This window comes from Glycine max, chromosome 5, assembly GCF_000004515.6.
Source record: "Glycine max cultivar Williams 82 chromosome 5, Glycine_max_v4.0, whole genome shotgun sequence".
NCBI lineage: Eukaryota > Viridiplantae > Streptophyta > Magnoliopsida > Fabales > Fabaceae > Glycine > Glycine max.
In genome coordinates, this window is record NC_038241.2 from 22,736,530 (window position 1) to 22,762,848 (window position 26,319).

The window sequence follows — 26,319 nt, forward strand, 5'->3', positions numbered from 1 at the left end:
TCAACCACTATTGGCCAAAAGTGTTATGCCTAGTTTATCATACCAAACAAAAAACTTGATGACTTCTATTTGACTTCTTTTCAGTACACAATAGCTGCACCAGTCACCTCAATACCATTCAATTAATGTCTTTATAGAAACACTATCTTAATTCAAAATCTATATTAAAACTAATTTTTAGTTTTTGCTTCTTCATAAAGTTTCCCTTGGTCACTCTAAGCGGGAAGATCCGCAAGATGGTGCCTGAAGCCAAGGGTTCCAATGTTTCAAGATTGGAGGTCATCAACTTTCCAGGGGGTTATCTCTCATTTGAACTTGCAATGATAACTATGTTTCTCCGATGATAGGCATCTTAAGTGGCCAAGGTTGTCTTCCTCCCAAGGCTCCACTAATTCGAAACCTTGTGCACTGACAAGGCCTTTATGTTTTAAAGTTTTTGAAAAACACACAATACATGTCTAGGTATACCAAATGGGAAAAAGGGTTTTCAGTTTATGTAATATTTAAAGGTACAACCACAACCAATTAAAATTCTAACAATTAAACACAAAAAGGCACGATTTTAACTTATTTTGCTTCAAATCCTTTTCGCATATTGAAAGATGACTTTGTGAGGGCAACTCAACAATTCAATAATCACATTTTAACACTCTTACTTAAGTAAACCCTTAATACTATAACTTCTTCAAGCATTACAAAACAAAAAACCAAAAACATCGACAACCTTACCTTCACAAACAGCTGCAAGAAGCGACACCACTCAAAAAGGGCACGACTTCGGCTACGTGGCGGTGGTGGGAACAACACGAGGTGCGGAGGTCAGGAAACGTGGCAATGTAGGGTTCCTTTTGTGGAGGTCAGGGAAACGACACAATGTCAAGGTGGTGCGAGGGACATTCAGGCAAAACAGTCGACGGGAGCTGAGATTTTTCGTCAGACAATAAGTTTTTGGAGGTACGCGTGTTCAATTACTGCGCAACAGGGGAGTATATAAAGCACAACCTTTACAACGGTGTATATCTAACACCGTCTTTGTAGCTGACTATTTCAACGACGATGTCTATTGATGTGCCGTCTTAGATAAGTTCCAAAATGCCCCTGCCAAAGCTACAAAGACAGTGTTACAAAGAAACGTCATTGTAGACCAAATGCAGGACATAAAAAAGTTATATATTTATGTAAATGCCACCGCGTACACTACTACGACGGGTTATATACGACCGACGTAGAATATGCGTTGTAAAATAGGGTTTTTTTTAGTAGTGAAAGCCATACAGTGGTATTTTTGTAATTATAAAAAACTTAAACTACGACGGCTTTAAAGGAAGAACCGCTTTGGTATTTTTTTTTTATAATTACTAACCCTAGCTTCGTGACACCGCACCCCACTCCTAGGGAACCAGCTTCTCGATCCCCTTCTCCTCACCTTCGTTTCTCCTCACCTTGAATCCCTCCTCTCGCTCCACTCCTTCTTCCTCCTTCTCCTCCCCACTCTCATAACAACTAAAAAATTGGGGAAAACAAAATCCCCGACGACAGCAGAGGGTAGGACACCAACTGCGAATTCAAACACCCAAACGGCACAGGTGAAGACGACATCTGAAACGACGGTGGCACATTGGTAGTACATTATCACGCTATTTCATTTCTCTCAGTAAACCATGAATTGTCTATCATTGTTCACCTTCCTCTATGCAATTTGTGCGCACTCCATCACCTCCACGACATATCCTTCCATTCTCGACATGAAAACCGGAGAGTGCTCCCTCCGCAGCATCAGCATCGGCGATGGTGTTCTGGTCCCTCCGTGGCGAGAAGTGTACGAGGAGAGGCGAATCTTCGACATCACCCACAGGTATGTCCCCGAGATGCTGGTGTGGGACTCGACAGAGGGGCTCGGGCACCACTTCCTGTGGCTCGAAAAGAGCATGAAGAATGGCTCACGCGCTAACAACTCCAACATGAAGGTCGGTGTTCACACCGACACCCATGTTGACGCGCTCGGTCACATTTACAACAATTACTATGACGTCGACTTCGTGGTTGACTCACTTGACCTAACACTCCTCAATGGTAACATACCACTGCTCTCTCTGCAACTTCTATTATTTGTCTGTTTCTTTAACTCAATTTCAAATTAACCAAATTAGATAATTAATTGTAGGGTTCATAATTAATTTACTTCATAATCATTTTTGTTCATATTACTATTGGTGGTGGTGGTGGTGTTGCTGTCATTTGGTTCTACTTTAGATGCCGACAACTTATACACTACTTGTTCTGTTCATAGGCCTTACACTTTTGGTTGATGTTCCACGGGATAAAAACATTACTAGTATGCATACTTGATGATTTTTTTTAACTGCTCCATACTATGTATTGAAAGAATATGATATATATACATTAAAGTAGTAAGATTTTATTATTTTCCAATTAATTCACAATTTCTTATGCGTTAAATGCTAGATCTTCCTACAGTAAATATGTTGGAAAATTGTATTTATCTTAGTAGTGCTATTCTCAAGCTTGAAGTTATGTGGATTCTTTGCTTTCCCATATTCAGACTATTTTATATTGAATATCTGTTATGCAAAATTCAGGCTAAACCCCTGTTATCATTTGTTATGTTTAATTGAATCATTGTTAAATTTCTCTTGTTCTAGCTGAGGTTACGAAATCCTTGAATATCCCTAGAGGTGTAAGCCACGTGCTTTTCAGAACTTTAAACACTGATAGGTGAGTTGTGTAAGTTACATGAATCATGATTGCTGCAGGAAGATTTTCTTCCTGTTTTTCTACCATAAAAAAAATGAAGTTATTAAAGTTTCTTCAGTGATTCTCTGAGGCAGCTTCATTGTTCTTGCAGATACATGAAATGTGTATTGTACAATATTATCTTGAGAACCATATCTATGAATTGAATGCAAGATAAGATCAAACAGTTAGTTGTAGTGTTAACACAAAATTATTGTTATATGTATGAAATATAAGTTTCAAAAAGGAAAAAACATGTTTCTGAAGTTAAGTCTTATCTCTTACAGTTTTAAAATTGTAACCAACATTTTTTTCCCTACAAATTGTATTGCATTCATATACTTTTTCAGTCTTTTGGTAACTTTTTACGTTCAGATTCAATTTTGGGTTGCATATTATAGTCATTGTAGGTTGGCTGTTCATCTGAATCTGTTAACCTGCACACAGGTAATTGTAGTTTCCTTCCTTTTTTTATGTGTATGGTCTTGTGATGAATAGGTTGTTAGAGAATGGAGAGGGGGTGGCCGCTGGTGGAGTTTATACTCAGAAACAAGATTGGCTTATTACCAATGATACATAATGTGATTCATTGATTCTTAATGATAATTTGGAAAACTGAAAATTGAAAACGAGTTTAAGGCTATTTATGTTAAAAGAAATTTTGTTACTCAGTATGAACTTTAAATTAAAATAAACAAAATCAAAACAGAAAGACAGAGGGAGATGAAGAAAAAAATGATTTATGATTCTAATGAGTGAACTTTATGGGAGATTTTAAGTAGATGTCCAGTTATTAGACCTTGGTAAACACTATTTACCAACCTTTATATGGAGGAAATGCTAGGGAGGGGAAGGTTTTGAATGAAAATAATTTAAATAAAAAGTTTTATAGTGTCTTCCCTTTTCATCCCTTCCCCTTTATCCAAACATACCCTTAAGTATGTTTGATTTGGTCATGTAATTATAACCTTAATGATTCATAAATCATAATATAATTTTAGCTTGCAATTTTAACATTTTGCTTAATGATATACTGATATTTAGTTGGTTATTAGATGCTATATTTGAGCTAAATCTTGTTTAAATATTAGGCCACTCATGTTTAAGAAAGAATTTGACACAAGCTAGGTGGGATTCAAGGAGGATGGTGCAAAATGGCTGGCAGAGAACACTGACATCAAACTTGTAGGTAAGATATAGATGACTTTTTAAGATATGGGTTGCTTCTTCCCTCTGTCTCTTCTTCGACTCATGACAAGAATAAACCATTTTTACACTAATTCAGACCATTATGTTTACACTTTTTTTTTTCAATTTGCGTGAGTGTGCTAGAATAAAGAGAAGATAGCAGCTCTTACTACTTAATTATTTCGTGAATCAATCAATATGATATGTTGGAGTTTTGATGAAGTACTTCTCGAGCCTGCTGCCATCTAATTCATTGAACTTGAGCAAACCATCAGGGCTTGTAAGGTTGGCAATGGATCTATGTTGTACTGGCATATTAGAATAAAAGTAACATGCATGTTTTTTAATATTTGCTATATTTGTAAAAGATGTTACATTCCGCTCAATATATCTGTGTTAATTACATTATATGTGTTAAACAATATTTGAATCTTGCTCATGCACCCAGGTCCAAATATAGTTACTGGTTTAACTCTATGTCCAGCAGTTCCTCAAAAAAGTATCAAATGGTGAACCAAGTAAGTCTACCATCTTAGCAATTTTAATCTTTGGTTCTTGACTTGTCAAATGCTGATTATGTTCCAACTTTCTTATTTAAATATACATTGGCCTGATGAAGTATTCATCTTTGCCAATTCAGGTTGGAGTTTCACTTGCATCTTGGAAATGCTCCGAAGAATTCTTCTCTCGTCAAATTAGGAATCGAGATCCCCTAAAAATAGGGTTAGATATCTGATGCTTTCATTTTCATCATATTATGATATATATCTATTCTTTTCCCATTGTGCAATTGCTTTCTTGTCATAATATATTATAATTGTTGTTGTTGAGTAAGTCCTTTTGAAGTTTGTCTAGTATTTATCATCAAGCTCTAGAATAGGAGTTAAAGGAAAATGGACGTCATAAAGACAAATAAATTGCAAGTTTAAGAAAAGAATAAATGAGGTATAGTTTCATATTTAAATAAGATTGAAAAATTGGAGGGACCAGAGTAATTAAGATTATAATATATAAATATAATATTTTTATAATATTATTTCCTATACGTGATTTTACGTATTTGATAATAATTCCATATTTTTAGAATAAAAAAATTACAAATATTAAAATCAAAGTTTGTTCATTTTATGAAAATAACAACATACCTAAATATAGAATCGAATATCAAATATTTTAAAATATATATATAGGGATTTGTTTAACAAAATTTACTTATATATATTTATCAAAATTCATAATGATTTACAATATTAATAATTAATTTTCTAATTATTATTATTATTATTATCATTTTATGTCCATTATTATTTGAGTAAAAAAAATGTTATCCATTATTTTACGTTATCCTCGAGTCAAATTCCTATTCTAGCATAAGAATATTAATAAAAAAAAATATTACTAGATAAAACTTTACGATAGATTCGTTAAATAATTGAAAATCCTTTTTTCATTAATAAAAGTAACCAAAATTTGTTTAACAATAAAGAATATTGGAAAGTGTGTTCTAGCCTTCTTCTATTGACTTTGATTTATTTTGATTAGTGGTGGTTCATTGCCAAGTGTAGAAATTAATTACTCACGTATAAACATCTTGGATTTACTTTGATTTTCTCCATTACCCATCCCCTTCAAAGATGGAAAATTGGAAATGATTATGGGAGTGGAAATAGGTTAAAGGATTAAGGGTTTAGACAAGAGGGGTTCATGGTTTACATTATATCAGATTTAAAAAACTTATTTATTATTTATTGAATAAATCATGTTAAAATATTTTAAAAATATGTAATTAAAACATTACTTTTCAAAATCATTTAAAATTTTGACCAATATATTATTATTATTATTATTATACATTGTAAGACTATGTACTTTTTTTTTTTACAGAAATACTATATACATGTTGATTTCATTGATATCTAATGATAAATTTAAGTTTATTAATTTGTTTGAAAATTAATAATGTTGTTTATTTCAAAGATTTTAATATAAACTAGATTTTTAAGTTTTTAAATCATACTATGCTCTATCGAACTTAAACAAACTTATATATTTAATATATAACAAATATTTAGCTTTAAAATTAGAAAACAAATTAAGTTAACAATACACATTGGATTTGTAGGAGAGAAAAATAACTCATTCTTAGAAAAATGCAAAATAAGTTTTAAATAAGACTAATAATGTCATTATAAAAAAAAATCATTTCATTACCGTAAATATGACTAATAATGTGCTTAATTTCATATTTCAAATGTGAATTTTAATATTTTAGATGTAATTTTTATAAGCCAATATTATGGTTTTTATATCCTAAACATTATTTGGTTTTCAATATGTTTCCAAATATGCTATAAATCCTAGACAGAGGATTACAGTTTACAATAATATCTAGAGATCTTACCAAAAATTAAAAAAAAGAAAACAAAAACTAAAATTATGAGAGTTACAAATAAAAAGGAAAACCAAGGAAGGTGTGAGCTTCATTCTAGTAACATTCACTCTTATTTTTGCTGCTAGATGTCTTTTGTTCCAAAGTTTCAGATCAAATTGATTTGCAGGTCCACAAAGCTGTTGATGCATGCAAGAATGTTCTTAGAGGACTACATAGCAACAAAATTATTGAAAGGGAGTTGGATAGGGTTAGTTATTGAAATGCTCAACTTGTCTCAACTTGTCTTTACATTACAATTTAGTGAGCATAACTTTTAGACAGTTTTTCTGCTAAACGTATATAGTATCCATATTCAAATTTGATTAATTTTATTCTTTTGTTCTCTCTTCATATGAAAAATTTAGTTTAGTAATTACTAGTTAGTTTGTAGAAATATTTTTTAATGAAATGATCATGCCACCAATTTTTATGTCATCATAATTCTTGCTTCCAAAAAGCAAAAAAAATAAAAATAATTAATAATTCTACATCGGTTATTAGAACGACCGATGTTGAATGCTTCATCGTGGGGTAAGAATCTACGACGGTTCAGGATACACCCGATGTAGAATGGTGACTTTCTACATTGATTTTCAGGACAACTGATGTAGAAATCTGGCATTCTAAGATGGGTCTGGAGACCAACCCGTCTTAAAATGGGCAGATTTCTACATCAGTTGTCCTAATAACCGATGTAGAATGTTAGAATTCAACATCAGTTGCTCAACCGTCGTGTTTCAACGACATTGGGCTACAACGACGCGTGATAACCGATGTAGAAAGGCGCCGATAACTGATGTAGAAAGCCTAGTTTCTAGTAGTGTCTGCCTCTGGGCCTTAATCCTTCTCCACTTGAACCTTGTTAAGTATGCCTCATACCATTTGTTGGAGAGATATTTTCGTGGTATTCACTTGAAACAAAGGAAACAAACACTACTACAATTTTTAGATTTAACATCGCACGGTTAACATCGGTTATTCACAAAACCGATGTTAACAAAAGCGCGGTGGCATTTTTGTAAATAATTAGACATAGTTAACATCGGTTTTCGGAAAAACCGATGTTAAGTACTATATATTAACATCGGTTATTTAAATAACCGATGTTACTATGGAGTAGTTAACATCGATTTTGGAAAAACCGATGTTGGTGTGTCGTTGTTAACATCGGTTTGGTAAAAACCGATGTTATGGAGTTGATTTTAACATCGGTTTTCTTAAAACAGATGTTACCTAGTTGTTTTTAACATCGGTTATTTTTAAAAAGCCGATGTTGTTGTCATTATATATTAAAAATCTGATTCTGCAGAACCCGTGCGCTCGAACCCTATCGTTCTTCTTCTTTCTCCTTCTGCCCTAAGTTCGTCTTTGTCGCAAACTGGCCTGCACTTCTGTGATTGCAACCACATTGTGGAGTTCGTGTGTGTGAAGTTCGTCTCTTCCACTTATTGATTGAGGTACGTCCTTTCGTTTTAACATTAGGCGTTCCTCATTTTAACATTTGCTCGCTTTCACAGGTTGAAGAAATCTAGGAAAGGAAAGAGTTCCGGAAAGGGTGGGAATCGATTTTGGAAGTGCATTGTGGTTCGCCTTAAGACTCCTAGGACGTTCTTCTTATTTCTCCTTCTGCCCTAAGTTCGTCTTTGTCACAAACTGGGCTGCGCTTCCGTGACTGCAACCACATTGTGGAGTTGGTCTTTGTGGAGTTCGTGTCTGCCACATATCGATTGAGGTACGTCCTTACGTTTTAACATTAGGCGTTCCTCGTTTTAACATTTTCTCACTTTCGCAGGTCGAAGAAAACTACAAAAGGAAAGGGGGGGAAGCGATTTTGGAAGTCCATTGTAGTTGGCTTTAAGCCTCCCAGGGAAGCCATCGAAGGTATGTCTCTGTTGTCAAGTTATGTCTAAATATGAAAAAAATATAATGCTTGAAATGGAGTATGGGTGTGAGATGCTAAAGTATATTGATTGCTTGCTCTTGTACTATTTGCATTGTGGGGATATAGTGTTGGATTTGTTATGGGAAATTCTTTGATAAACCTAAAACTCTATATGTCATCTTAAAACCTAAAACCTAATGTTGTGATTCTGTTGTGAGGATATGATAAATAGCCTGGGGTACCTTTCTGCTAGTGATTCCTGTTGATTAATCCACTTGTGTTTCCAGAATCTAATTTTCTCTCCATCTCCCACCTTCCACCTCATGTTATTTTGAATAACCATTCCCTATTGTGATTGATTAAAAGCGTGCTCCACTAAACAGATTGCTTTGCTGAGTTTCCTGTTTCTTCAAGGTTCCTCCATCCACCATATTTCGATTTCAGACTCTGGTCCACAGCTCACCATTTTCTTGCATTAATTGCCACTTCCATTTTCCAAGTAGTGCGAGGTTGAATGTTTCAATATCCTTGATGCCCAAGCCAGCCTTTTCTTTTGGTAAGCATACTGATTTCCATTAAATCCATGCAATCCTTTTGTGAATTGCCTTCCTTCATAAAAAACTTCGCTGCAGCTTTAAAAATTGCCTTCTGAATTTCTTCGTCCATGAAAGGTGCCAGAAGCTCGTTATTCTGCTGTAGATTAACAGTTTGAAACCTGATTCCATCAATCTTGGGTCGCTGACCAATTGGTTCTTGGAACCTATGGAAGAAAAAGGATTTCACCTCTTCCTTCACCTTGTGTGGGTCGTCAGTCCATGAACCATCAATGAATACACCCCTGATAGAATTTCTATTTCGGTTAGCATTCATCAATAGGTGGAAAAAACCTGTGTTACAATCGCCTTCTTTTAACCATCTTCATCTGGATTTCTGCCTAAGTAAGGATTGATGGGCTTGGGCAACAACCCAAAGAGAATCATGTAACTGCTTCCTCTCCAATTTTTATTGCTCTGTTAACTGTCTATGCATTGAGTTCTCCTCCAGTTTATTTAAATCTGATTCCAGCTTTGTGACCTTTTTGAATGTATGTCAACAAACTTCTTCTTCCTCTATCATGAGGAATTCTTCTTCTTCTTCCACTCAGAGGAAGTGTGCTTTTGCTAGAAAGTGTGCTAGGCTGGTCAAAGAGCAAAGGGCTCGTTTCTACATCATGAGGCACTGTGTCATTATGCTCATATGCTGGCATGAGTACAATGATTCATGAAACACAACAAAAAAGATCTACCAAGTTCAAAAAAAGTTGTATTTTTTTTTTCTTAAGTCCCTATTTGTTCACTTTGTATGAGATCCTTCCTGTTGGGCATGAGGTTTTTCTTGGAGTCAACAAGTGTACATAGAAAATTTTCTTCTTCTTGAGAGATGAGATCCCTTTGCTGTCTACTTATGAGGAATAGCTGATAGTACTTCCGTTGCAGGGAGTATTGTTCCCCTAGCCAATTATCAGTCCAGAACTTGATATTTTCCCCACACCCAACCTTCCAAGACAAGTTATCTTTAAAAATACTGCAGTCTAGCTGATGGTACAAGTTTCTAATGTCTCTCCACCAATGGGAATAGCCCCTTTTGTCTCTAGCATTTTGAAGATCTGACCAACCACCATATTTAGAGGTTATAACCTTAGCCCATAGCTGTTGCTGATTAGATGCAAAAGCCCATAACCATCTTCCCATCAAAGCTGAGTTGAATTTGGAGATATCTTTTATCCCCAGCCCCCCATCAGCCTTAGGCAAACAAAGATCAGTCCATTTTACCCAAGGAATTTTTTTTGATCAATATCTCCACCCCACAGAAAATTCCTTTGAAGGGATATCAGCTTTTTGACAACCTTTTGAGGTATCTTAAAGAATGAGAGGAGGTAAATTGGGAGGGCATTGAGGACATAATTTATTAGAGTAACCTTCCCAGCCATGGATATATTTTTCTGAGCCCATTTGGCTAATTTTGACTTGAATTTAGTGATGATAGGCTCCCACACCAGCTGGCTAGAGGGATTAGCCCCAATAGGTATGCCTAAGTAAAGGAAAGGACATTCCAGCTGCCGACAGTTCAGGTTATTAGCTGCTTCCCTAGCCCAATTAACACCATCACCAATAACCCCAAATTGGCTTTTGGCAAAATTAATCTTTAAACCAGAAGCTAATTCAAATCCTCTTAAGATGGCCTTAATAGCATGAATGTTGTCCCACACAGCCTCTCCAAAAAAAATAGTATCATCAGCATACTGTAAGATGTTGATAGGCTCCCTATTCTTACCAACCAAGAAGCTTCTAAAGAGGTTTTTGTGGACTGCTTGTCTCATCATACCAGTAATGCCTTCTCTTACAATATTGAAAAGCAAGGGAGCTAGGGGATCCCCTTGTCTCAAACCCCTTGTAGGTGTAAATTCCTTAGAGGGGATACCATTAATCAAAACACAAATAGAAGCTGAATGGAGGCATGCTGATATCCAAGACCTCCATTTTGGGCAGAACCCCAATCTAAACAGCATATAGTCCAGGAAAGACCAAGACACTGAATCGTAGGCCTTTTCAAAATCCACCTTGAAGATCATCACTGGTTTCTTGCTTCTCCTTGCTTCCTCAACCACCTCATTGAGAATCACAATACCATGGAGGATATGTCTACCTTTAATGAAGGCTGACTGCCTTTCATCAATTAGCCCATCCATAACAGACCTCAATCTATTAGACAACAACTTGACAATAACTTTATACATACAACCTATCAAGGATATAGGCCTATAATCATTGAATGACTGAGGATGGTTCATTTTAGGAATCAATGCCACAAAGGAAGCATTACTTCCTCTAGGAAAGCTGCCATGGGCATAAAACTCATCTACAAACCTTCTAAACTCTGGTCTCATGATATCCCAAATTTTTTTGATAAAGTTGAAGTTAAGGCCATCTGGCTCAGGGCATTTGTCACCTCCACAATTCCACACAGCTTCTTTGAGCTCAAGGTCAGAGAAGGGGGCAGTCATCTGCTCTCTTTGCCTTTAAGAAATAGCTTTAAAAGGAACCCCATCCAAAAAAGGCCTAGAATAATCCTGTTCAGAAAATCTGGTATGGAAATAATTAACAGCTGCATTCTTGACTGTATTGGGTTGCTGGACCCACACCCCATCAATAGAGATACCTGGAATAGCATTGAAAGCTCTCCTAAAATTTATAATTCTGTGGAAATACCCAGAATTGCAGTCCCCCTCCTTCAGCCAAGATATCCTAGATTTTTGTCTCAAAAGGGATTCCACTGCATTTGATACATTCCATAACTCCTGCTGAAGGGAGTTTCTGATTTTGAGCTCTTGATCAGTCAAAATACGATTATAAGCTAAGTCCTCCACCTCATTTAATTTCTTCTGAATGTTGGATATCCTGTTAACATCAATGTTCCCCTCTCCCTTACTCCACTGTAGTTCTGAATGCTGGATGTCCAGTAGAATTGGCTTGCAATTCTAGTTGTAGTTCTTTTTATCCCAGCATGCCCTCTATGGGAGAGTTATGAAATTCTTTCAACAACATTTGAATCAATTCTTTTTCCTCAGGAATTACTACCCGATTCTTCCAATACAACAAATTACCCTTGATTGTGTAATTTGTCTGTGATTCTGGTTGTTGTTTACACAACTGTATCAGTTCCTGCAATGCAACATTCTTTATAGTGGCTTGTTCAATCTTCTACAGTATACTAGCTTGAGGTTCAGACCAAGACAACATCATTATTCATGACAAAGAATCAGTAGCTAGATTCTCCTTTCTGGCCTTGTATTCAATCACACAATCATATCCCAAAAACCTGTGTAACCACTGCTGTTGTTCAGGTGTCTGTAGGGGTTGTTCCATCAATGATCTCAAGCTTTTTTTATCAGTTTTGATAATAAATTTGTGTCCCAGCAAGTAGTGTCTGAACTTAGCTATAGCTTCAACAATTGCTAACATCTCTCTAAATTAGTCAGATTTCTTTTGCACTCTAGGTGCAAGTTTCTTGGAAAAATATGCTATTGGATGGCCATTCTGATGTAATACTGCTCCAATACTAGTGTCGGAAGCATTAGTTTCCAGAATGAAGGGCAGCTGGAAATTAGGAAGAGCTAACACTGGAGCTGAAGTCATGACTTTCTGCAATTGAACAAATGTTGTCTCTGCCTCTGGTGTCCACTTGAATGCTTTTTTTTAAAGTAAATATGTCAATGGTGCAGCAAGCTTTGCATATCCTTTGATAAACCTTCGATAGTAACCAGTGAGGCCTAAGAAACCTCTTAGCTGCTTGATATTGAGTGGTGTAGGCCACTCTAGAACTGCCTGCACCTTAGTAGCATCCATAGCAACTCCTTCACCTGAAACTATATGTCCCAAGTACTCTATCTCCAATACACCAAAAGAGCATTTAGACAACTTAGCAAACAAAACATTTTCTTTCAATACTTTGAATACAACCTCTAGATGGCATAAGTGTTCATGCCATGTGGAACTATATACCAATATATCATCAAAAAACACTAACACATATTTCCTTAAAGCATGTTGGAAAATATGGTTCATCAAACACTGAAAAGAAGTCGGAGCATTGGTTAAACCAAATGGCATTATTGGGCAAAATTTTGACTATGATAGGCAAAATTGCCTTATTGGCCAGAATTTGTTTATTGTTGCAGTGAAATTTTCTTTTTCTGCTGGTTTAAGTTGATTATAGATGTTGTATTTTAATTGAAATGTAGATAATAGGCTTTAAAAGGGTTTAAATACACTGTGGATAATTTCTGTATGCTTTTTTTAGGCTTATCATTTACTACTGCTAATTGGCGTTGCTGTGGAAGCTCTTTGATTATAGCAACTCCAGGTATGTTTGTACGGTCTACTATCTTTATATGTATTATGATAGACTACTGTTTTGACATTTGTCGTAGCATTTATATACACATATACTGCTGTATTTGTTTGGTAGATAAATTGTTTGGTAGACTATCTTTATATGTATCATGATTTCCTCTTGGTTGGAATTATTGTCTGATGCTGTTATCTGTGTGATATCTGGTACTGCTGTTAGTGTGTTGCTATCATCTGCATGGTTTTTTTTATCGGCAAAAATATATAAATATTTCATTATGTAAATAGTGATGAAGTACCAGAGGTACTTGGTACATAGATAGGATCCCATACATATGGTTCCTTAGAAAAAACTAATACAATTTAATTAGGAACCATATTATGGCTAATACATCTGCTAAAGCCTCAATAAAAATCTACCCTCTAGTGATACAAAAAGCCTTGTTCGTGTAGCATTCGATCTGCTATGATGCATGAAGTGGTCTTTCGGTTCTTTTGGGAAAGCACCCACTGACTTGACCCATGAGACTGTCTCCCACCACAAGGGAAGTACCTTGTTGCAGTTGAAGAAAAGGTGCGCTGCATCTTCATCCAAATTGTTGTAGAATGGGCACAATGGATCAGCTATCTCCACTTGTCTTCCTCTTAAATTCATGTTCGTTGGTAAACGGTCTTTGATGAGCCTCCATGTAAATACCTTTGCCTTAGGTGGTATTTTAAGTCTCCACAGATGCGAGAAAGTCCCATCCTCTGATTCCCCCCTTATTTCCCCCAGCAAAAACTTATATGCAGTTCTAGTCGAATAGATTCCACTCGAGTCTTGCTTCCAAACCCATCAGTCTGCTCCTTGTTGCTGTACTGCTAGCCCTACTATTTCCTCTAGGAATTCAGCAGCCATTGTAGCTTCATTACCAAATAAGTTTCCCCTCAATTTAAAGTTCAATTCCCACCGTTCCTCCTTATGACTTCCCAAGAGGATGATAAGTTGCTGTTATTGGTTAGAGATTTGATACAGCGTAGGGAAAATAATGTCGTATTGGAGAAAATAATGGTGTTCCTATGCTTCCAAATCGAGTAAGTAAGAGCAAACCACCACCACTGCCATCTTTTTCCCTGCAACCCTGCAGAAGCACCACAAATATGCTGAATAAATTGCAAGTGACAATATTAGAAACACTATTAATAATTATAGCAATCATTGTTACTGCACAATATTTTGGTCTACTTTGATGATATTATTTTTACAGGGAACTATCCTATTTTAATTCAACAATTGATCAGTGTCGTTCTTGCAAAAGCGGTAAAGTCACATGTTGATTTTATGCTTTTGAACGGTCCATGTTAACCGATAAAAGCAAAGAGGACCGTTTAAGGCGTTGGGCCTTAAAACGGTTTTTAGTGATTTTTCGGAAAAAAACTTGATTTGTGAGTTGATTTTAGTCTTAGTTTCACTTTGGTTATTAATCAATTCATTCAAGGAAACTTCCAAAGAAAAACGTTCGATTGATTTTTTTTATTATTTTATTCAAAGATATTTTGATTATTTTATTATTATTTTTCAAGATATTTTGATTATTTTATTATTATTTTACTTTTTTTGGTTTAACCGAGGTTATAGCTTGAACGATCGGTTAGATTTCGTTTTAACAGTGATTAAACGAGATTACAACACAAATGATCGGTTGAAATTCATTTTATCATTTATTAGACGAGAAAACGGCTTAAATAAATGGTTAAAGCACGTTAAAAACTGAAGAAAAGAAAACTGAAAGTAAACGAAATTAAAGTGAAAGTACACAAAACAAGAAATGAATTGAAAGTCTCGGATTCGAAAACTTACCCGTTGAAGAACGAAGAACGAACGAAGAACGGATGAAGAACGGTGAAGAACGATGAAGAATTTCCACAGAATCGCTTACGGAAGCGTTTCGGAAGCGCCTCGGCTTAGATTTTCTTCACGGAAACGATTTTTCCAAGCAAATTCGAAAGAGAGAGAAGTGCCAAAGGGGCTGAACATTTTGAAACAGCTCCCCCCTCCCCTATTTATAGAAAAAAGGGAGGTGCTTGCCGCCCAAAGACTTAATGAAGAAGATTTCTAAGCGCACCCGAATTACTAAGTTCACCTCCCTTTTCGTATTTTACGGAAAAGTTACGAAAGCCTTACGGAACTGTTTTCGAATTTGATTTTCATCTTTTTTCTCTTCCCTTTCACCAATGTTAAGTGGAATATGCTTACCCAAGGTTTTCGGAAATTTTACGGAAGTATTACGGAAGCCGCGGAAGCCCCGAAAACCATTTTTCAAAAACGTGGAGGAGCTTGCCGCCCAGTTGCTTCCTCCTTAAGCAACCCAACTTCCAAAATGTTCTAGAAGGGCCTAGATTTGAATTGCTATTTACACCCCTATCTTGATAAGTTCACCCCCTTACCTTTTTTGGTGATTCTTTTTTCGTAAAGTTACGGAAACTTACGAATCTCGTAACGATACTTGTTTTCTTTCCGTAATGTTACGGAACCTTGCGGATTACATAATCATCCCCCTTTTGACTTACGGAATGTTACGGAACCTCACTTAATTATGCAACGATGCTTCCATTTGATTTCTGGTGTGTCACGGAAACTTACGGATTGTGCATCAATATTTTTTTGGTTTTTCGGCATGTCCTGGAATTTCACAAATTGCCTAATGATGGATGCCAAGCACCTCACAAGGACCAAAGAAAGGTCGCATGTCATCAAGCAAAGGTCCCCGGACGAAATTAGGGTATGACAGTTGCCCCTCTTTACTTGTCTTTTATTGGAGATAAAAGGAAAGTAAAGATAAGACACTAATTTCGTTCCTCTCGATTGACGAGAGTCGCGGGTGACCGTAAAATCTCCACATGCAAATGACTTGTTGTTCCCGGATTTTCACAAATTGCCTAATGATGGGTGCCAAGCACCTCACAAGGACCAAAGAAAGGTCGCATGTCATCATGCAAAGGTCCCCGGACGAAAATTGGTGTATGACACTAATTTCGCTCCTCTCGGTTGACGAGAGTCGCGGGTGACCATGACTTGTCGTTCCCGGAATTTCACAAATCGCCTAATGATGGGTGCCAAGCACCTCACAAGGACCAAAGAAAGGTCGCATGTCATCAAGCAAAGGTACCCGGACGAAAATTAGTGTATGACACTAATTTCGCTCCTCTCGGTTGACGAGAGTCGCGGGTGACCATGACTTGTCGTTCCCGGATTTTCACAAATTGCCTAATGATGAGTGCCAAGCACCTCACAAGGACCAAAGAAAGGTCGCATGTCATCAAGCAAAGGTACCCGGACGAAAATTAGTGTATGACACAAATTTCGCTCCTCTCGGTTGACGAGAGTCGCGGGTGACCATGAAATTTCCGCATGTAAATGACTTGTTGTTCCCGGAGGAACAAAAGGTGCAGAAGACTATGTCAGCCTCTGCATGCTATCAAGCGTTCTGTCTTACAGATAGCAAAAGAATGTTTATACGGATAACCACTCGGGTATTTCCGCGTATCATCGGGCCCGCCGCCTCTGGATGACATAAGGGTGCAGAATGACCAAACTTGGTCTCTGCTTGTCATCGGGCCCGCCGCCTCTGGATGACAAAAGGGTGCAGAATGACCAAACTTGGTCTCTGCTTGTCATCGGGCCCGCCGCCTCTGGATGACAAAAGGGTGCGAATAACCGTAAGGTATCTCCGCGTATCATCGGGCCCGCCGCCTCTAGATGATACAAGGGTGCAAAATGACCAAACTTGGTCTTTGCTTGTCATCGGGCCCGCCGCCTCTGGATGACAAAAGGGTGCGAATAACCGTAAGGTATCTCCGCGTATCATCGGGCCCGCCGCCTCTGGATGATACAAGGGTGCAAAATGACCAAACTTGGTCTTTGCTTGTCATCGGGCCCGCCGCCTCTGGATGACAAAAGGGTGCGAATAACCGTAAGGTATCTCCGCGTATCATCGGGCCCGCCGCCTCTGGATGATACAAGGGTGCAGAATGACCAAACTTGGTCTCTGCTTGTCATCGGGCCCGCCGCCTCTGGATGACAAAAGGGTGCGAATAACCGTAAGGTATCTCCGCGTATCATCGGGCCCGCCGCCTCTGGATGATACAAGGGTGCAGAATGACCAAACTTGGTCTCTGCTTGTCATCGGGCCCGCCGCCTCTGGATGACAAAAGGGTGCGGATAACCGTAAGGTATCTCCGCGTATCATCGGGCCCGCCGCCTCTGGATGATACAAGGGTGCAGAATGACCAAACTTGGTCTCTGCTTGTCATCAGGCCCGCCGCCTCTGGATGACAAAAGGGTGCGGATAACCATAAGGTATCTCCGCGTATCATCGGGCCCGCCGCCTCTGGATGATACAAGGGTGCACGTCACATGACCTCAGGGTCAGTATGACAAAGATTATGGGGCGGCCGACAAAAGCAAGGCTCTTGCTCCTACGTATCCTCCAATGAGGAACTCAGACCTACGTAGTTCTGGATAATTTGTGAGACTTGAAAAGTCTCCATCGGAAAATGCTGACATCTCCGGAAAGGGCGCAGATGACCATATTGGCCTCTGCTCGTCAATCACACTTGGGGTGACTGAATGACGAGTTGCGGATAACCGTAAGGTGTCTCCGCGGGCTACCAGCTCTTGAGTCATGGCAACAAAAGGCGGTATGGTCGACAAAAGCGAGGCTCTTGCTCCTACGTATCCTCTAATGAGGAACTCAGACCTACGTAGTTCTGGATAACTTGTGAGACTTGAAAAAGTCTCGTTGTTTTCTCCACTAAAATGCAAACATGCTTTAGCAAAGAGACAAATATTCCAACTGATTTAGAGCAGCATATGCTTTTTTTTTTTTTTGAGTGAAAAACAATGCGTCTACCGGGGAAGGAGAGTCTGCCGATGGGATCCCCCATAACCATAAATGAGATTTTGGATGTTAGCATTTCGTTTCTAAATGACCATTTAGAGGAAACACCGGGTTCGACAAAAATAGAAGAAAATCACTCAAAGTGTATCAATCTTGCACAGGTAAGTGTTTCATCCTAATTCCGAACCATAGATATTTCATGACTTGACTTTGCAAATTATTTCCTATCAAATCAAAAATTACATGCGCGATTATGGATCAATAGGGCTTCCCTTGGGAATGGGTTCTTTTGGTGGTTTTTTTTTTCGGCTTTTGTGTGTTTTTGACTTTTCCTTTTCTGTTTTGGTTTTGCGCGAGGCGAACAAGTCACCGACGCACAGGATTTTGGTTGGTAATCAAAGGGAGAAGACCACTTTAGGTCATGGTTTCCTTTTCTTTCTTTTGTTCATTTGATGACAATTCTGTACTGTTCAGATATTGTCCGGTCCAAAGACCTCTCTGCACATTTCTTCTGTTTTTCCTTCGATCCCCGATCAGGAGCTTTCTTTCCTTCTTCTTCTTCCTCTTTTTTTTTACTTTCTCCCATTCTTTGATTGGGAATTTCCTTTCTTTTCTTTTTGCTTTCTCCCACTCTTTGATTGGGGAATTTTCCTTCTTTTCTTTTTTGCTTTCTCTTTGATTGGAAATCTTCCTTCTTTCCCTTTCTTTGATTGGAAATTTCCTTCTATTCTTTCCGCTTCCGAGGGTAAGGATTATAGTGAGTCATGATTTTGGCTCAAGGTTTGTAGAATGGCTAGACATGATACATGTCAGGGTTTGGTTTGGCTCAAGGATAAAAGGGGTGCCCCACATTATTTCCATGACACAAATGCAAAAATGATGATTTGGAAACTTTATGCAAAACTGGTCATGCATGCACCTATGCGGACACTCAAGTGTCAAATTTTTATGGTCATGTGATGCTAGGGCTCAGGATTCATTTCCTCTATTTTAAATCAACCCAATGTTTCCAAAATATGTTCTTTTATCCATTTGTGCATTCATCCAAGTCCATTTCGGGCGTCCGGGAAAATTTCACAGCATTCACCCTTCAGGTTTACACACATTTTTTTTCCAAAAACTAGCTATGATCAGCGAATTTTTCTTCAAAGAAAAGTTGGAAGTCATCTCTTTTCAAAAGCATGTTGGTTTTTCAGCTAGACAACTTATTTTTCTTTTTTCTCTCTTTTTTTCTTCTTTTTTTTTATTTGTTTATTTCTTTTTCATGTTTGTTTTTTTTTTCTCTTTTTTTTTTCATGAGGTATTTTGCTATATACATGCATATCCAAGGTATCTTGCTACCTAAACATACATATATATGTTTTGTAAGGTATTTTTGCTATATACATGCATATCCAAGGTATCTTTCTACCTAAACATACATATATATTTTGTGAAGTATTTTTTGTTTACATACATGCATATCTAAGGTATCTTTCTACCTAAACATACATATATATATTTTGTGAAGTGTTTTTTGTTTACATACATGCATATCTAAGGTATTTTTCTACCTAAACATACATATATATTTTGTGAAGTGTTTTTTTGTTTACATACATGCATATCTAAGGTATTTTCACTACCTAAACATACATATATATGTTTTGTAAGGTATGACTACCTTCTGAGCTTGCGCTTGTTTTATTTAAATTCCCAGGATCATGAGCAACTAGGTGCGTCCTACTATAAAAAGTGATCAAATAGCAGGCAGAAATTTAAAAGGTACTAGGTTGCCTCCTAGTAGCGCTTCTTTAACGTCTTGAGCTGGACGCCTTATGACTTGTTGGTCACGGACCTAGTACTTCGCTTACCTTTGGCTTTGGACTTGGTCGCCTACTGGTCGGCCATGTGTCGTAGGCAACACTCTAACCTTTTTATGGATGAGCTGAGGTGAACTTTAGAGGTGGTGGCGGTGTGTCTATTGCCCGCTACCGGCCATCCCAATGTTGCTGTGGTGTTTCGCCCTGCGCCTACCTGGGGACGCAGTACTTCTTGATGAAAGCTCGATCAGTAGGGGGCCTGATGCCCTTGCTGGAGGTTACAGGTACTCCGTAGAACTGATAGAGACCCGTAATTAGAGCTTGACAACTCCAAGACCCTGTTGGACTTCTTCGGGTCCACTGGGTGTCTTGCAGGCGCGATCCCTGCAAACAATAGATGACATCAGAAATCAGTTGAGCGATGTGCATACTTACCCATGATGACATAACCTTGCCGGGGGGGTACGGGCACCCTATAGGACTGATAGAGGCCCGTAACCAGAGCTGGAAACCCCAGGGCCCTGTTGGACTTTTCCGGGTCCACTGGGTGTCTTTGTGGGTGCGATCCCTGCAAACAATAGATGGTATCAGAAATCAATTGAACCATATGCATACTTACCCATGTCGGGACGACACAGACCAACTGATACTTTTGCAGGGAGAGATTGGCATTGCGGTCGCTGGGCAGAATGTTGCTAAGTAGCAATGTCATCTATATCTGTGTAAGAGTGGTCATGTTGGTGCGCATGATCCGCACTCGTCTCTTTGCAGCGGCATGGGTGAAATCTTGCCCCGGTATGCATAGTAGCTGTGTGATAGCCTCCCTCTCTGGTTGTGCTCGCACAGTTGGCCATCCTCCAATATCAGGGGGTGGCCCAGGAACCGTTAAAAGGAAACTACTGGTCCCTTAACCGGGAGTGCAAGTCTTGGTTAAGCATTTAAGGATAGAGGACCTTAAATTCTCTTAAGGTGCGGATGTGGAGCACACTGAAAATGAGGACACGTAGCCCTCTAAAGGTGAGGGCGTGCAACCCTCTCAAGGCGAGGATGTATAGTCCTCTGGAGGTGAGGGCGTGTAGTCCTCTCAAGGTGAGGGCGTGCAGCCCTCTGTTGGCGAGGACGTGTAGTCCTCTAAAGGTGAAGGTGTGTAGCCCTCTGTTGGCGAGGACATGTAGTCCTCTAAAGGTGAGGGCGTGTAGCCCTATGAAGGTGAGGACATGCAGTCCTCTGATGGCGAGGGCGTGTAGCCCTCTGAAGGTGAGGACGTGTGGTCCTCTAAAGGTGAGGGCGTGTAGCCCTACGAAGGTGAGGACATGTAGTCCTCTGAAGGTGAGGGTAACTAGTACCCAAGGCAAGGGCGAGTAGCCCTCTCAAGGCGAGGACGTGTAGTCCGCTGGAGGTGAGGGCGTGCAGTCCTCTGATGGTGAGGACATGTAGTCCTCTCAAGGCGAGGACGTGTAGTCCTCTGGAGGTGAGGGCGTGCAGCCCTCTGATGGTGAGGACATGTAGTCCTCTCAAGGCGAGGACGTTTAGTCCTCTCAAGGTGAGGGTAACTAGTACCCAAGGCGAGGGCGAGTAGCCCTCTCAAGGCGAGGACGTGTAGTCCTCTGGAGGTGAGGGCGTGCAGCCCTCTGATGGTGAGGACATGTAGTCCTCTCAAGGCGAGGACGTGTAGTCCTCTGGAGGTGAGGGCGTGCAGCCCTCTGATGGTGAGGACATGGAGTCCTCTGAAGGCGAGGACGTGTAGTCCTCTAAAGGTGAGGGCGTGTAGCCCTACGTTGGCGAGGACGTGTAGTCCTCTCAAGGTGAGGGCGTGCAGCCCTCTGTTGGCAAGGACGTGTAGTCCTCTAAAGGTGAGGGTGTGTAGCCCTACGAAGGTGAGGACATGCAGTCCTCTGATGGCGAGGGCGTGTAACCCTCTGAAGGTGAGGACACGCAGTCCTCTGATGGCGAGGGCGTGTAGCCCTCTGAAGGTGAGGACATGCAGTCCTCTGAAAGTGAGGACACACAGTCCTCTTAAGGTGAGGGCGTGCAGCCCTCTGTTGGCGAGGAGTGTAGTCCTCTGAAGACCAGGGTACTAGTACCCGAGGGTCCATCCTTACGAGAAAGCAAGAGATCGACTCATCGAGAGAGCCGGTCATCCCAAATTCAAAAGATTTGGACATTTAGATGTAGGGAATCTATGTAGTTAACATGATTTTGAGGGATGCAAATGCATGCAACCTTTGTTGTGAAATTTGGGTAAATGCGGACTTTATATGAAACAATGCAATGTAATGGAAAGTTGTACAATGTTCATGGCATTCTTTCCCTATTTTGTGATTTTGATTTTGATTTGATTTTTTTTTTTTTTTGGAAAACACAGATTGACTGCCCTTTTGAAAAAGGTGATAATTCATGCAACCTCATCCTATCTTTTTGCAAATCTCTCCGGGAACTCCCTCAGAGTGTATGTTCTTTTTGATTTAGTCACTTGACCATTTTGGAGTGACGGCAATGGAGTCATTTGATGTTTAATCAATCCATTGAAATCCTAGGGTTTGTCCCCTTTTTATTGTTAAAAACATCGATGGGTGAGAACTTTTGATCGGCCCCTATGTTCACTTGAGGCTCCTGCACGGTGCCCCTCATTGCCCCAGTGTAAGGCTTTGAGGTACCAATCGTTGTCTTTCGTCATGACCTTGTAGCTGGGAACCTATTGAGTGAGAACTTCTAATCTGCCCCTAGGTTCGTTTGAGGTTTATGCATGGGGCCTTTCATTGCCCCAGTGTAGGGCTTAGAGGTACCAATTGTTGTCTTGTTTTCACAACCTCGTAGTGAGGAAGAATGAAAGACGCAATTGATTCTTGCAAAAAGAATTTTCCAAGGACGAGAAATAGTTGAAGGATTTTTCAGCTGATGGATTAAGTCAAATGACTCCTATGTAGAAGCAAGATGTTTTGATGTCTTGATGATGCTAAAGGATCAAGTGCTTCTAAGTTTTATTCAAGACAAGAATCCAAGAAAGTCAAGATATATGATCAAGTTGATTTCTAGAATCTTTTGGAAGAAGTTTCCAAATTGAGAAAACAAAAGGTTTGACCAAAGAATTCTATCATTTCAAATTGAGATTTGCTCTCCGGTAATCGATTACCAGCAGCTGAAAATGTTTATAACAGTCACTAGAAATTTGAATTCAAAATTTATAATGTGTAATCGATTACACATGGATGGTAATTGATTACCAGCAATTTATTCAAATTTTAAAGCCTGTGATCTATTACACAAGTCTTGTAATCGATTACCAGAGGAGATTTTCAGAAAATAATTTCCAAGAGTCACATCTATTCAAATGGTTTATGAATGGTCATCAAAGGTGACTTGGAAACACGAATTTAAAGAGAGTTTTCATTGCCCACAAAGTTTATCCTCTCAAAAGATTAAGAGTTTTTCTGAACTGAACTGCCTTATCCTCTCAAAAAGATTCCTTGGTCAACCACTTGCATATTCAATAAGGAATTTTGATTGGTCTTCATTGTACAATCTATCCCTTTTAAGAGAGATTTCTTCTTCTCTTCTTCTTACTTCTGAAAAGGGATTAAGAGACTGAGAGTCTCTTATTGTGGAGGATTCTTGAACACAAGGGAAGGGTTGTCCCTGTGTGGTTCAGACTTTGTAAAAGGAGTTTTACAAAGAGAGTGGAAAATCTCAAGTGGGTTTCTTGAGGACTGGACGTAGGCGCGGGAAGTGGCCGAACCAGTATAAATCAAGTTTGCATTCCTCTTTTCCTTTAAACTTCTTTTATTGCTATTTATCTTTTGCTTTAAAGAAGTTTATTTTGATTTGTCTTTTGAGTAATTCATGTTAAGGGTGCATTGTTAATCCAAAAAGAAAGAGTGATAGTTCAATTGGGGAATAGTCTTTGCATCTTAATTCAACCCCCCTTTTTCTTAAGGTAACTGAGGCCATTTGTCCAACATCCTATTCTTGACAACTCGCTTCTCTAAGAAGACAAACTTTCTGGAATGATAAAATGAAGTCACATGAACGTCTATATTTTTACTTGAAAACACAGTCAATCAAATGCCTTTTTATTTTTTTTTATTTTGAAACTTATTTTTTATTTTGAAACTTATTTGTTTTGAACTTTACTCATTGTTTTACGGCAACCCCACCAACGTGCAAGACGAGTAATCTCTGATTGAACGGTCTTGGAAGTCAACACTCAGGAGCGCAGGTCGCTTGAGCAAATAGACCAATGGCTTGCACCCACATTCCGGTGAAAGTTGAATAAGCAAACATGCGTTTGTGAGAGGATGAGGGACAAGGATGTCCATTTTATCCATATCATTTAGCATTGTAACTGTGGTTTATAATAATGGCATAAACTTGAAAATCTTGATGAGTCATAACAACAGCTTCCAGAATTGCCCCATGTATGGTGTTGCTTGTCAATGTTATGATTCAACAAGCGATTCTCCTCAAATTTCAGCCAGCCCGTATCAATTAGACTTCACACTTTATGCTTCGGGGTCATACAATGCTCAATGGAATGCCCCAGGGCTCCTCCACGATAAGCACACGTTGCGTTCGAGTCGTATCCTCAGAAAAATGGAGGTTGAGGAACCTTGGTTGGGGTTATGGCTACCATTGAATTATTGAGTGGATATGGGATCAAGTTTAGCATATGACAACGGAATTTGGGGTGAACCCTACAGGCTTTTTGCTGCAAAATTCCTTTTTGTTGGTGTTTTTTTGGTTTGTGCTAAAGGTGGTCTTCGTCATTGGAAGTGCGGTAGACAGGCTTTGTGGTTGATTTAGGGATGGCCTTTGTGGATAACTGGGTGGTGGGTAAGGAGGAGGTTTGTTATTGGCTGAGTAATGACATTGTTGGGTTTGGTGGGAAACTTGGCCGTATAGGAATGGCAGTCACAGCATGGGTTTCTCCCTCTTTCTCACCCTCTTCATTTGCCCCAGTTTTCTCAGTCGTCCTAGTACGATGATCAAATTTGCCTCTTTTCGGACCCACATCGATCCTTTCACTGGCGAAGACCAAATCCGCAAAGCTTTGAGGGTGCGTAGCCCACCATCTTTTCATAGTAGAGTATCGATAATGTGTCTACCATCACGATCATCGTCTCCCTTTCCATCATTGGGGGTACCACCTGGGCCGCCAGATCCCTCCACCTTTTGGGCGTGTTCTTTGAAAGATCTGTCCCCTTTTTTGCAAATGTTCTGTAGTTGCATCCTATCCGGAACCATATCAAAATTGTACTGATACTGCCTAACAAAGGCAACCATTAGGTCCTTCCAAGAATGGACTCGGGAAGATTCCAAGTTAGTGTACCAGGTAACAGCTACCCCAGTAAGACTTTCTTGGAAGGAATGTATTAGCAATTCCTCATCTTTTGCGTATTCCCCCATCTTCTGACAATACATCTTTAGATGGTTCTTGGGACAAGTAGTCCCCTTGTACTTGTCAAGGTCCAGCACCTTGAACTTGGGAGGGGTGATGATATTGGGTTCTAGGAACAACTCTTTTAGGTTAGCAAAGGCATAATCTTCACCTCCTTCAATGGCCCTGAGCCTTTCCTCTAGATGGTCCAACTTTCCCATTTCTGCCATAGCATGAGGGTTTTTACTTGTCGTGGAATGCAAGAGGTGTAGTTGTGGGTGATACTGAGGGCCTTCCAAAGGGTTTTGTAGGGGTATACCACCAACTGCTTGCCCTTCCGTGGCATATCCGAGGCAAGGCTCGAAGTCGGCTAGATTGTGGTGGGGAATTTCATGTGTCCCCCCCCACGGTTTAAGAGACATGTGCATGATCAGTTTGGGGTTGTTGGCTCTCAATGGGTATAGGAGTGGAGTTATTGACATTCTTATTGGGAGTGTACGCCACTTTGGGTGGCGTATAGTTGAGAGGCAAGCCATATGGCGGGAAGGCGTGCTCGTTTTGAATTTGTACATTATGGGGGCTGCCCGTACTTCCCAAATCTTTGCCTAACATATCTGAGGTTGGATGATTCATTTGGTTGATGCCGGATGGGGACATCAGGTTCACCTTAGCAACAACGCTGGTAGCGGCAATTGCAACCGCATTGGCTTCCATTATCTTCTTCACGCTCATCATGGCCTCCATCATTGTGGCCATTTTCTCTTTAATGGCCTCCATGTCGGCCTTCATCTTCTCTTGCACCTCCTCTGCTTCACCCATTACTCTAGCTCTAGCACGAGTTCGGTAAGGGTGCCGTAAAGCGTGTCCTTTTCTTTTTGATAACAATGATTAAGTTCATTTTATTTTATTTTTCAACGAAAGAATGCAATGAGCAATGCAACCAATGAAAAGCATGGATGTATGCGAATGATGTACAGTTGAAGTATTGCGAATTTTTACGCAGGATATGGGGTTGAATCAATTTAGATTTTCAACATGGTCCATGACATCTTTGTCAAGGTGAAACTGGAAGTAACAAGGACATAAACAATCCTAAATATGTTTGGCAGTAAACGAAGC

The 26,319-nt window shown here is 39.3% G+C and overlaps 1 pseudogene; it reads left to right on the top strand.

The window, feature by feature from the left end:
• Positions 1 to 1,661: 1,661 nt before the first annotated feature.
• Positions 1,662 to 8,769, top strand: LOC100787773 (cyclase-like protein 4; annotated as a pseudogene).
• Positions 8,770 to 26,319: the final 17,550 nt, after the last annotated feature.